At 47.8% G+C, this 12,789-nt stretch overlaps 1 long non-coding RNA gene across 1 annotated transcript in view; it reads left to right on the top strand.

Annotated features, from left to right (window-relative positions):
* LOC310742595 overlaps positions 1-12,789 on the top strand; it is a 143,981-nt gene that overhangs the window by 65,794 nt on the left and 65,398 nt on the right. The gene's annotated exons all lie outside the window — the stretch shown is intronic.

Below are 12,789 nucleotides of genomic sequence, written 5' to 3'. Positions count from 1 at the left end.
GTTGAACTCTACAATTCTAGGTTTGTTGCCTCCTCCTCCTCCCTGATTCTATGAATCTAAAAATGGAGAGAGGGAAACCAACCGGCGGGTGGGACTTCTCCGCCCCCTCGCCTCTTTCTCCCTGAGCCCCCTGCACAGTAGCCGGCTCCCCCTGCCCCCGTCATTTTGACAAGGTTAACAAGGCGAGCTTGACCCGGCAGTCCTCAAGGTGCAATTAGCTTGCCGATTCGTGTCATGTGTGGCCGGGAACCTTTTTATGGGAGGAAAGTCTGACTCACTCCTTTAGCCGTTCTCATTTGAAGGAGGGGAGAAGGCGGGAAGGGGGGGCTCCTCTTCCTCCCTTTCATCCGCGCCTTGTTATGGGGGGCTCCCGGCAAGGCGGAATGGAACTTTCCTTGACGTGTCGGGGAGGCTCAGCCCCGTCTTGGAAGGCGCCCTGGTTGGCCGGGCCAAAGAAAACGCCTCGGGCCACCAGGGCGATGGCCAGAGTTATTATTCCAGGGGAGCCTGTTGGATGGAAACAATTAACAGGTTTTAAAAATTCTTTGATTGCGGGTTTTGTTCTATAAATAGCGGGGCGGGAGGGGGGCTGAGAAGAAAGAAAGAGAGGAAGAGAGAGAGAGAGAGAGAGAGAGAGAGAGAGAGAGAGAGAAGAAAGAAAGAAAGAAAGAAAGAAAGAAAGAAAGAAAGAAAGAAAAGGAGAAGGAAGGAAGGAAGGAAGGAAGGAAGGAAGGGGATGCAGGAAGGGAATTCAGGCTGCTTGCCTTGACAAGAGTTCATTTATTATTTATTAAATTTGTATCCTGCCCTTCACCTGTAGATCGCAGGGCGGTTCACAACATAAAAATGCAAAACAAAAGACATGAAACACATAATAAAAATAAGAACAAAACAATACTCAAAAATACTCAAGATACTCAAAAATACTCAAAAGTATTTCCCGGCCACATTTTTGTGGCGGATGCTTCACCCCAACTGCCCACCTGCTTCAATACCATACTTGTCTGCCCGGTCAAGGAACGCATCCTGGCTTGTGTTTCAGGGCACCTGGTGCTCAGTGGCGCTAAGGAATGTTCTGCTGGGCTAAGGATCTGCCAGGACACCATTGCCTACATCTCTCCTCATTGGCCAAACCTTTCTGAGCTGATCCCAGCCAAACTAGATGCCACCTTCGTTGCGCAGGGACCAGGCAGTCATGTGTTTCCGCCATGGCTTTATTCAACTTCAGGCACCAACGGTGATGCCATAACCCCCAAGTTTTTCTTCCAGATGGTGCCTGGTTTCTCGAAGCTGGTTTCTTTTCTTTCTTTCTTTCTTTCTTTCTTTCTTTCTTTCTTTCTTTCTTTCTTTCTTTCTTTCTTTTTATTGGTTTTCACATATTACATTACAATACAGATGTACCAAAACCAGACCATTTCCTCCCCATCCTCCCATACATTTACATTTCCTCAATGTATCATATTATTCTTTTCTCCTTCCTCCCACTTCCCTCCGCCCCCACTCGATTTCCTCCACATTATACAATTTACAACAATCTTTGCATTCTGCAATCTTCTCAAATCATCTCTATATTCTTATTATCGTTCCTTACTCATTTTTCTTCCATCCAGTACTTCACATTTTAATCTAGGCATATTAGCGTATCTTTCCCCCCCAGCAATATTTTGCCATATATTCATCAAAACATTTCCACTCCTTTTAAAAAAATTTAATTCCACTGATTTTTTTATTATTATAGCAGTTAATTTTGCCAAAATGAAATATTCATTTAGTTTACAAATCCATTCCTCCTTTGTAGGTATAGTTTGTGACTTCCACCTAGCAGTGATCACTATTCTGGTAGAAATCACTATTCTAGAGATACTACGGGGGGGGGGGAGAGAGAATTTTTCTATATGCAAGTACAGCTGCAAAGCTGGCTTCTTGACGCATGCCGGCGGCTTATATGCCGGGGGCATATAAAACAGAAGCCGGAACAGGCCCCTTGATGGCGACTGAACGGAGTCCATAGCATCGTCGGAGAGCCTAGCCTAATGGGTGGGCGGGACGGGAAAACCTGGCGGAAGCTGCATGGCAAAGAGGAAGAGCCTCGGCCGCGCCAGACCTAAATGAGGCTAGGTCATGCCCCCTGGCCCAGCCGATTGGCTGGCCCGGGGATGACGCGTCCGAGGATTCCCCGGGTCATCGTGGGGCTGAGGCCAGCCCCACGAGAGTGGGGTGGTAGTGAAGCCCGCAACCCCACCTCACTCAGTGTCCCTCTAGTCCTGTGGTTCCCAACATGCGGCAATTTGATTTTTTAAGGGGGGGCAATTCAAGAATGAACATGAAATTTATTACGGTCAGAGACCAGCTTTAGAAACACAAATGGAACTACAATCCCAAAAGCAAAACAAACATTTAAAGCAATATACAACAAGGGATTTTAAGTTTAAAAGTGCGCTAGGCATATAAACACATAAAAACATTACAGCAGACTACCTTAGAGAAATGACCCAGAGTCACCTGTGGATCCGGGATTGGGAATTTTCTTAACAAACTAGATGGAATCGGGGGGTGGTCTGCACCTACAGATCTGTGCACAGAATCTGATTTGAGAATGAGTTATTAACAGTGAATGACCTTTCGTTTTGTTTTTGTTAACAAAGCAAATATAGAAAATATAAAAATGAGGTTAAAATGTTAAGGACATAATAAGACACCAAGCAGGACAAACAAATGTGTAAGAAACCAGGAGGGGAAGTTGGGGGAAGTCGTGGGGGATGGGGTAATCAGGAATTTATTTTGTGATTATATTGTTAGTTGTGATTATGTTAAAAATGATGTAAAATTCAATTCAAAAAAAATTCAAAAAACAGTGAATGGCCTTTTAGGCTTTCTCCACATGAAAAGGAGTTCATGGTCCAATCCGAAAAATGCACATATTTAGGTTACAAAACTATAAAAATAAAGAAAAATAAAGTTTGCGAAACAGTAATTGCCATGTGGTTAGGGTAGATCAACGTGTCAGTGTCCACTTATCCCCAGTGTAAATATGACATATCGGCAAAAGTCGGAAATTGAAAGATAACTATAGCATGTACATGAAAATTGATTTCAGATTTGAAATCAGCATTGAAAGAACATATAAGAACAGTTGGAAAATCTCATGCAACAGAAAATGGAAAAAAAAAATTGTTCCCCAGTGATGTCACAGCGGGGAGGGGGGCATCAGGATTTTAGAGATGCAAGATTGCACTGCAGGGGGTGGACTAGATGTCCCCTGGTGTTCCTTCCAACTCTATGATTCTCTGAACGATGGGCTTAAGCCGTATAATTCAATTATGAAAATAAGCAGCTTTGGGGACGAAAAGGAAAGCTGTGAATTTCCAAGCGAGGAGAACCAGGTCCCTCCTGAGATGAAATGAGAAACTCCGAGCGTGTGAAGGGAGAATGCAAATGTGTAAAAATCTCCCCGCAGTCCCCCAACTGCCAAGCCCCAAAGTTATCTGCTGTAGTTTGGCAAGGAAACCAAAAAATTCTCCCCTGTAAATGGAATAACGTTTCCCATTTTCAGGCTCCCCTCCCTGCTTCCTCACGCAGCCGGCCTCCTGTTTCTCCCCACCCCCAATTTGCGGTTTGTTGTCAGTTTGGTTCCAGACCTCATAAAATAAGTGCCTTCTCTGGAGAAATGGCAAATTACAACCTACAAATTAGCAAAGCCCCAGCGCACTGCTCCTGCTCTGTCTTTCTAATTTGAGCAGGGAAAGCTACTGCCCCATAGAACATGTGCGAAATGACTTGATCGATTTCCCCCCAATCTCCATCCCTATTGCAAGGCCTTTGGTCAGATTTAAGAATCTAAGGAGAGTCAGTGGGAAACCAGCAAGCAGGATTCGAACACAAGAGCCCTCTCCCCTCTTGTGTAAGGTTGCCAGATTTTTTCACAGAATCTGGGGACACTTTTTTTTTTTTTTGAAAAGCATCTTAAAAAGCAGAGACATCACTTTGCCAACAAAGGTCCGTATAGTAAAAGCTATGGTTTTTCCAGTAGTGATGTATGGAAGTAAGAGCTGGACCATAAAGAAGGCTGATCGCCGAAGAATGAATGCTTTTGAATTGTGGTGCTGGAGGAGACTCTTGAGAGATCCAACCTCTCCATTCTGAAGGAAATCAGCCCTGAGTGCTCACTGGAAGGACAGATCCTGAAGACTTTGGCCACCTCATGAGAAGAGAAGACTCCCTGGAAAAGACCCTGATGTTGGGAAAGATGGAGGGCACAAGGAAAAGGGGACGACAGAGGACGAGATGGTGGGACAGTGTTCTTGAAGCTGCCAGCATGAGTTTGACCAAACTGCGGGAGGCAGTGGAAGACAGGAGTGCCTGGCGTGCTCTGGTCCAAGGGATCACGAAGAGTCGGACACGACTAAACAACAACAATATCTTCTCTTCTGTGGTCTCCTCTGTCACGCAGCCCTCCTCTGGGCCCCGGACTGCTTTCTTGGAGCGCTAGCCACCATGCAGTAGGCTCAGGTCGGGCCTGGGCTCGGCCACGTGTCCTTGCCCTCCTGGTGCTGTCCTACCTTTTCTCCTCAGTGGTGGCAGCAGCGCGGCAAAGTCAGGGCTCCCCTCTTTTTTCTCCTTCCTCTTTCTCTCACTTCCTTCTCCTCTCTTCCTTCTCCCTGCGTCAGCTCCAGGGTTTTCCTGGCCCCAGAGTGCCACTGGGCAGTTGGCCAGGTGGCCGGGCGCTCTTGCTCCTGGCTCAATTTGGGTCAAGGGGAGGTCAGCGGTTCCCCCAGTTGACGTGCCAGGCGTCCCTGGTTCCGCTTTGGCAGCGGCAGTGGCAGTCTCAGCAGCCCAGAGCCAGCCTGGTAGCGCAGTTGGCTCTGGCTGGCTTCAGGAGCTGCTCGCTGCCATTGCGCCCGCCATTTTGCCTCGCTGGAAGTCCCCATATGATGTGTCTTGTGCCGTTGAACCCATCACACAACATTCATTCCCTACTAATAAATCTACAACACTTGAAATATAAATCCGGGGACAGATTTGTAAATCCGGGGACTGGCCCGGGAAATGGGGACGTCTGGTAACCATATTCTTGTGGCTCCATTAAGCCCTCTCCTCCTCTAGGAATTTGTCAAATCCCCTTTCCAAGCCATCCCGGATGGTTGCCATCCCTGCATCCTGCAGCAGTGAGTTCCATAGTTTAACTCTGTGCTGCGTGAAGGACTGTCTTTTCTCTGTCCTCAATCTCCCAAACTTCCTCTTCATCAGATGTATTGTGCGAGAGGGAGCAAAATGTTTCTCTGTCCACTGCCTCCCTGCCATGCGTGATTTTAAAAACAAACGTCTATCGCGTGACTTCTTTGTTGCCTTTTCTCCCAAAATTTCTTCTTTCATTTCATGGCAGTAGCATAATTTCCTATCTCTGGAGCATGGAGTAGCCAATGCAACATTTTGGAAAAGAGACCTGCCAGCTGGCCTCTTCAGTGCCCTTGGGATACGGGTAGCTACGGGTTCCAAGAGAGCATCTCCTGCCTCCCTGCTTTTCTACAGGGACTAGTCCCAGGGGCGTACGAAGGGGGAGGTGGAGGGGGGCTACCCCAGGCCCCACTCTGAGGGGGTGACAAGATGGCCCGCTGCCCCCCCAGCTGTAGAGAGGCTGAGGGCACGAGCGGAGCTAGTATGGGCCCCGCTCGCGTGGCGTTCGTACGGGCTGCCGCTCTTGCACACTGTCCATACAGGCTACCTCTTGCACGGCGACCATACGGGATGCCATATGTGTGCAGTCTGTTTGGACGTCACGTGTGCGCCACTGGGCGGTTTGCCCCGCCCCTCAGTGTCCCTCCCCGGGTGCCAGAGAGGGTTCCTCCGCCACTGACTAGTCCTTGCATTATGAATCAGGCATTATGCAACCCAAACTCAGTCAGCATGGAAGTCTGAAAAACATCAGAAAAAACTTTCTGATGGTCTTCTTCTTCTTCTTTGGTGATCCCTCATAGCTGATTAAGATTGTCTTCCATAAACACGGTTTTAACAATGAGTCCGTAAGTGACTGTGGAGGCCAATTCTGGATCCACACGTCCTTCCACAGTGGGGACATTGGTTTCCGGGCAGGAGTTGATCACGCTGTGTGGATTTGCCTTCCTCTGAGCACATTTCTCCCTTGCGTCAATTGTCTTTTGCAACCACTGGGTGGTGACCCCACTGGGCGTGGTAATCCAGTCAGGAAAAAAGGGAGGCAGACTATGTTCAGGGCACCTTTTCTAGCCCCTCCCCCTTTTTAGGGTGAGCAGAGTGGATCCTGAAAAGGGCTGCTCAGTCATGGATACAGCTGCCGAGCTGCTCAACTGTCTCGTTCCTTGAATCAGAATGACTGAATGTGTATCCACCGCCCATGTGCCGGTTCATGACTAGGGGCTTCCGGATTTCACAATCCTGCCTCCATTACCATTTGCCGATCACCATGGGACTTTTGGGGTTGGGTTTTTGGAAGATGCCTGTGTGTGAATTTGTTTTATGTGTGTAGACCAGTTGTCTGACAGCAGAATGGACTCCCTCAGGAAATGAAGTGGACTCTCCATCCTTGGAGATTCTTCAGCAGAGGTTGGGTGGCCACCTGCCCAAGATGATTTAGCAGTAATAATAATAATAATAATAATAATTTATAATTTATACCCCACTCATCTGGATGGGTTTCCCCATACACTCTGGGTGGCTCCCAATTGAATGTTAAAAACAATACAGCATCAGACATTAAAAACTTCCCTAAACAGGGCCACCTTCAGTTATCTTTTAAAAGTAAAGTAGTTGTTTATTGCCTTGACATCTGCTGGGAGAGCGTTCCACAGGGTGGGCGCCACCACCAAGAAGGCCCTCTGCCTGGTTCCCTGTAATTTGGCTTCTCGCAGGGAGGGAACCACCAGAAGGCCCTCGGTGCTGGACCTCAGTGTCTGGGCTGAACGATGGGGGTGGAGACGCTCCTTCAGGTCTACTGGACTGAGGCCGTTTAGGGCTTTCAAGGTCAGCACCAACACTTTGAATTGTGCCTGGAAACATCCTGGGAGCCAATGCAGATCTCTCAGGACTGGTGTTATATGGTCTCAGTGGCCACTCCCCGTTGTGACTCCTACATTGCAGAGGGTTGGACTGGATGAGCCTTGGGGTTCCCTTCCAATTTGTCAATTCTATGATTCAAGCATCATAGGATGCTGCCATCTGCAATGCCATTACTTTGCTCCATTAAGCAAAAGCTCTCTCCGGGCTCCTTCCACCTAAGATCCTTCAGGGATGCCAGGGGATGAACCTGCAATGTTCAGCATGCAGAATGCATGGGAGGGAACTGGGCTCCCTCCCCTCACCCTAAGGAAGGGGTGCTGCCACTCAGTGGAGTTGGAGCCATTCCTGGGACAAGGATGTCCCCACTTGCAGCAGAAGATCTCAAGTCTCTGCTTAGCTCTCACCTTGCAAGTAATTTTGCCACAAAACATTTGCTGGGTCCAAAATTCTGCCCAGAAGCTTTCCAGGGGACGTTTCCATCCCACCAGAAATCTGTGCTGGTTGTTGAATAGGTGCCAGTCCAAGCTCAAGGCATTACTATTCGTATAAGGTAAAAGGTAAAAGGTAAAGGACCCCTGGACGGTTAAATGCAGTCTATGGGGTTGCGACGCTCATCTCGCTTTCAGGCCGAGGGAGCCGGCGATCATCCACAGACAGCATTCCAGGTCATGTAGCCAGCAGGACTAAACCACTACTGGGGCACTGTGACAAAAACCAGAGTGCACAGAAACGCCATTTTCCTTCCCGCCACAGCAGTACCTATTTATCTACTTGCACTGGTGTGCTTTTGAACTGCTAGGTTGGCAGGAGCTGGGACCGGGCAATGGGAGCTCACTTCATCATGTGAATTTGAACCACTGACCTTCCGACCAGCAAGCCCAAGAGGCTCCGTGGTTTAGACCACAGCACCACCCACGTCCCTACTATTAATATATAGGGTTCTTAACAACAAGTTTCCCTGCGAATTCGCCGTAGCCCTCGGCCGATTGACCCCTTTGATTGGTGGAAGTGGCACTAATAGAGGTGCCACGTATATTACTCATTCTGTATTTGAAAGGACTCGGTCATTTAGTGTGGCAGCACAGACACATTAGGAACTCCCTGCCTATTGACATCAGGCAAGCGCCTATGCTGTGCTCTTTCCAAGCACCTGCTAAAAACACTTTTGTTTAGACCGTAATAACACCCCGTCCATCTGGCCCGGTTTCTGTTTTACTAATTTAGCTTAATTTTAATGTTTTGGGTTTTTGTGAACTGCTTTGAGGGTTGTTCTTTTTTAAAGTGAATAGGTGTATTTTTAAAAATGCACTCATTCAATCAATCAATCAATCAATCAATCAAGGCAACGGCAAGCCCACCAGAGCCCCTGTTAGCTGGTGATAAAGCCCCACATGTGCCCAGGGCAAAGGGTCAGGATTGGGGAACAGGGTCTCTGGGTATCCCCACTGCTCAAAATACTCAGATGAAATGAGCCCAAACCTGGCTTGGGAGCTTGTAATACCAGTAATTAATTCTTAATCATCTATCTGTCTATCTATCTATCTATCTATCTATCTATCTATCTATCTATCTATCTGGGGCTCTTATTTTCAACTCAGACGCACCAAAAGATAACATATGCACTTCAAATTGTGAAAAGAAAGGAACTTGCATAGCATTTATCTTCAATTTGGTGGGACTTCCTTTCTTACATTTCAGGTCATGTCCTAAAAGACTCCTTTCCCACACCATGGAGAGAAATATGACACACACACACCGATTAATGTATAAATATAATTGTACTTTAATCAATTATATGATTTCTACTCCACCCATCTGGCTGGGTTGCCCCGGACACTCTGCGTAACATGAACATCTCAGTGACAACTTTCCAACCAACGACATGCCGGTGTTGGTGGTTATTTGCAAAAGATAAAATGTGATATTTTTCACTTTGCAAAGAGACCAGTAAATGCAGCAAATAAATGGGGGGGGGGGGGACCTCAGGCGCACGAAGCCCGGGAGTCTGCTACTTGGGGTTACAAGAGTTCATCTTGCTTGCGGTGTGGCAGCCGGCCAGCGTCTAATCCTGGCAGCCCTCCGCCTCGCCTGGCCGAGCCGACACCCGCGCAGGAACACAAAGGTATGTTGTTGTGGCCTCCCCTACGGGCAGCCGGCACACTCCATAATTCCAGCCTTCAATTATGCACAACACAAGAGTTAAAGACCAAGGAAATAATATGAAAACAAGCATCACAAACTTCGCTAAGCAGTGGAACATTCTGCAATTAACTTTTATGCACACACGAGAGACAGCGCTCCGGGCCCCGGCGGCACTTCATAGGCCTTTTCCTGGTGCGCTTATGTGCTCGCATGTGCAGATGTACCAGGCAGGAACGAAAGCGCAAGGGAGGGGGACACAAATCTCAGCAACGTCTGCTGCCATCACAAAATAAATAAGTAAACCTCCCCCTGTGTGTCCTTCTCATTTGGTATCTCCCTTCACCCACTCACTGCATTGTTGTTGCTTAGTTGTTTAGTTGTGTCCGCCTCTTCGTGAGCCTGGACACTCCTGTCTTCCACTGCCTCCCACAGTTTGGTCAAACTCATTCTGGTAGCTTCAAGAACACTGTCCCACCATCTCATCCTCTGTCCTCCCCTTCTCCTTGTGCCCTCCATCTTTCCCAACATCAGGGTCTTTTCCAGGGAGTCTTCTCTTCTCACGAGGTGACCAAAGTATTGGAGCCTCAGCTTCAGGATCTGTCCTTCCAGTGAGCACTCAGGGCTGATTTCCTTCAGAATGGACAGGTTTGATCTTCTTGCAGTCCATGGGACTCTCAAGAGTCTCCTCCAACACCAGAATTCAAAAGCATCAATTCTTCTGTGATTAGCCTTCTTTATGGTCCAGCTCTCACTTCCATACATCGCTACTGGGAAAACCATAGCATTAATTATACGGACCTTTGTTGGCAAGGTGATGTCTCTGCTTTTTAAGATGCTGTCTAGGTTTGTCATTGCTTTTTTCCCAAGAAGCAGGCGTCTTTTAATTTCGTGACTGTTGTCACCACCTGCAGTGATCATGGAACCCAAGAAAGTAAAATCTCTCACTGCCTCCATTTCTTCCCCTTCTATTTGCCAGGAGGTGATGGGACCAGTGGCCATGATCTTAGTTTTTTGATGTTGAGCTTCAGACCATATTTTGCGCTCTCCTCTTTCACCCTCATTAAAAGGTTCTTTAATTCCTCCTCACTTTCTGCCATCAAGGCACCCACTGCATTGTTGCTGTTGTTGTCTAGTCATAGAAGGAAGTTCCATAGAGTTGGAAATTCTACAACACAGATGCAACGCTTCAGGCTGATAGGGACTTGGAGTGTCGGGAGTAAGGCCCTAAGATATTCAGGGTTTTGTACACCTGTCCATGAGCCTTGAGACAGGAAGGCAGGGCAGGTCTTTTAGCACTGGGGTCAAGTGTTGGCGGTCATCTGTTCCCATCACCAGTCTAGCCACAATATCCTGCACTAGCTGAAACCTCCAAACTAGACCCAAGGGAAGCCCCACATGGAGTGCATTGCAGTAATCCAGCCTTGGTTACCAAGGAATGAACTAGAGCAGGCAGGTGAGCCTTGTCCAGAGATTGCCTTACTATTTTATTCCTCTGAAAAAGTCAGTCCATGTCTTGGGAGAAGATAGAGGAACCACCCAAAAAATACAGGAGGATAATGATTGGGTGTCGAGGCACCGTATAAAATGTGTGAACGAAGCATAGGGATCCCAAGCGCACTAAACTCCTTGTGAGGAAGGCCCCAAATGCTACATAGATGGCTTCTCTCCCCTCACCCTCAACTTTCTTGCTTTCATCTCTCCTTCTCTCGGCTCCTATAACCGTCTCATCTCCCCCTACCCCTGAGAGGACCATTCCCACTCTCTACCACTCAGTAGGCTCATGGTCTTTAGGTTCATACGATCATAAAATTGCACAGTCAGAAGAGACCCCAAGGGCCTTCTAGACAACCTCCTACAATGCCAGAATCCCCAACAGACGGCTGGCCACCCGCTGCTTAGAAACCTCCAAGGAAGGAGGCTGGTTTGTTTTGAAATGACTTTTCATTCTGGTATGTTCTTGTCTCGGTTGCAGCCCATCCGGAATTTTTGGGACAGAACCAGCCTGATGGGGGAAATCCAACCATCTCGTGGGTTGATCTTTTCAAGGGGCATCCTGCAAAAAGCATTACGAGCAAAGCTTGGCTCAGACGGGCCCGTGGCGATTACGTGATGGGAGAGGTATGGGAAAGCAGCCAGGAAGATGGTGTGGGAGGCTGTCAGAGGGTTCCTGGCAGGAGATCTCCCCGGCTGTGGCGGCAGGGGCACACTTCCATGGCAGGTCTGAAAGGATTCCAACATAAAGTCAAGGAGTGTGCAGCAACGTGGCGGCCTTCTTGGAGAGCGACCTTGCCAGAGGATTACCTGCCTCCCTTCCTCTCCCACTGGGAAGAGAGAGAGAGCACAAGCTTGGGTTTGGAAAATGATGCACCGGGTGGAGAAAGCAGGTGGAGAGTCTTTTTCACCTCCTAACAGCAAATCGCAGGTACACTGATAAGGAGAGCTCATAGAACTGGAGTGATGGGAGGGACCACAAGGATCATCCAGTCCAGTCCCCTGCAATGCAGGAATCAAGCTTGGCAGATGGACATCTAACCTCTGCTTAAAAACCTCCAAGGAAGGAGAGTCCACCATTTTCCAAAGGAGACCATTCCACAGTCGATCAGCTCTTACTGTAACAACAGTGACTGTGGAAGGTCTATCTCAGAAGGTGGTGAACTCTCCAGAAGAGACAAAAGGAAGTCCTCCATCACATCATGCAGTGGTTGCCACGAAAATGGCTTCGGCGGCCATCAAGGGAAGAGGGTGGGTCTCTTAATGGCTAGGAGCCAGGATAGTCTCTGAAAATCATTAAATGAAGTAATGAAGTGACTTTGTATGATGAAAGACAAGCTGTGAAGCTTTGTGTATTCAGCAAATATGATGTCCAACACTGAACAGTGATTCTGGATATTGACTACTGTTTTGTAGAATTCTTCGTCAGTGTGGTGGGAGGATATAGAATTGCTTCATCAACTGAAAATAAATTTTTACAGATGATGACCTGCGTGCACATATCACTTTACAAATAATTTTATTGTCTTTCATCTGGTACCTCACTTCATTTAAAGATTTTCAGAAACTTTGAGGCTAAAGATTTCATTTTGTACTTGTTATGGTTTGAAGGAATTCTATAAAAGATTGTCCTTTGCTTATGTACATGGTCATCGTGTTGCCTAGACATTGCTGACCCCCTTACAACTTGAGCAGTGCCTCTGGGTACCAGATGCCAACCAGGGACAAAGCAGCCCGGAAATGCCTTGCTTGGTAACTTGGCATATGCTTCACTGTGCTTAAACCCAAGACTTGATGGACCCACCTTAGTCTAATTCAGAAGGACTGGATTTGGGTTTTATTTTAATTTTTGCATGCAGAGGACCTGCCGTTCCACAGTAACTCTTGCAAAATGTGCGGGGAAAGGCCTCTCCTGGAACCCACCAGGAGAGCTGCTGGCAGCTGAAAGAATCCTGAGCCGTCCCACCTTCTTCACCTAGTGCAATGGAGATAAACAAGATGGTGACACACCTCCACTTGATTCTCTGCTAAGTGGCATCAGATGCAATGGCTCTCCACGTGTTTTGGGGGTTTTTGGGGGGGGAGATGGGAGAGCTATAAACACCCCACCCCCACCCCCACACC

The sequence above is a fragment of the Podarcis filfolensis genome (genome assembly GCF_964270895.1).
Source record: "Podarcis filfolensis genome assembly, chromosome: 9".
Classification (NCBI taxonomy): Eukaryota; Metazoa; Chordata; class Lepidosauria; order Squamata; family Lacertidae; genus Podarcis; species Podarcis filfolensis.
The sequence above is the reverse complement of the archived record's forward strand: the minus strand, read 5'-3'. Positions and strand labels throughout refer to the sequence as shown.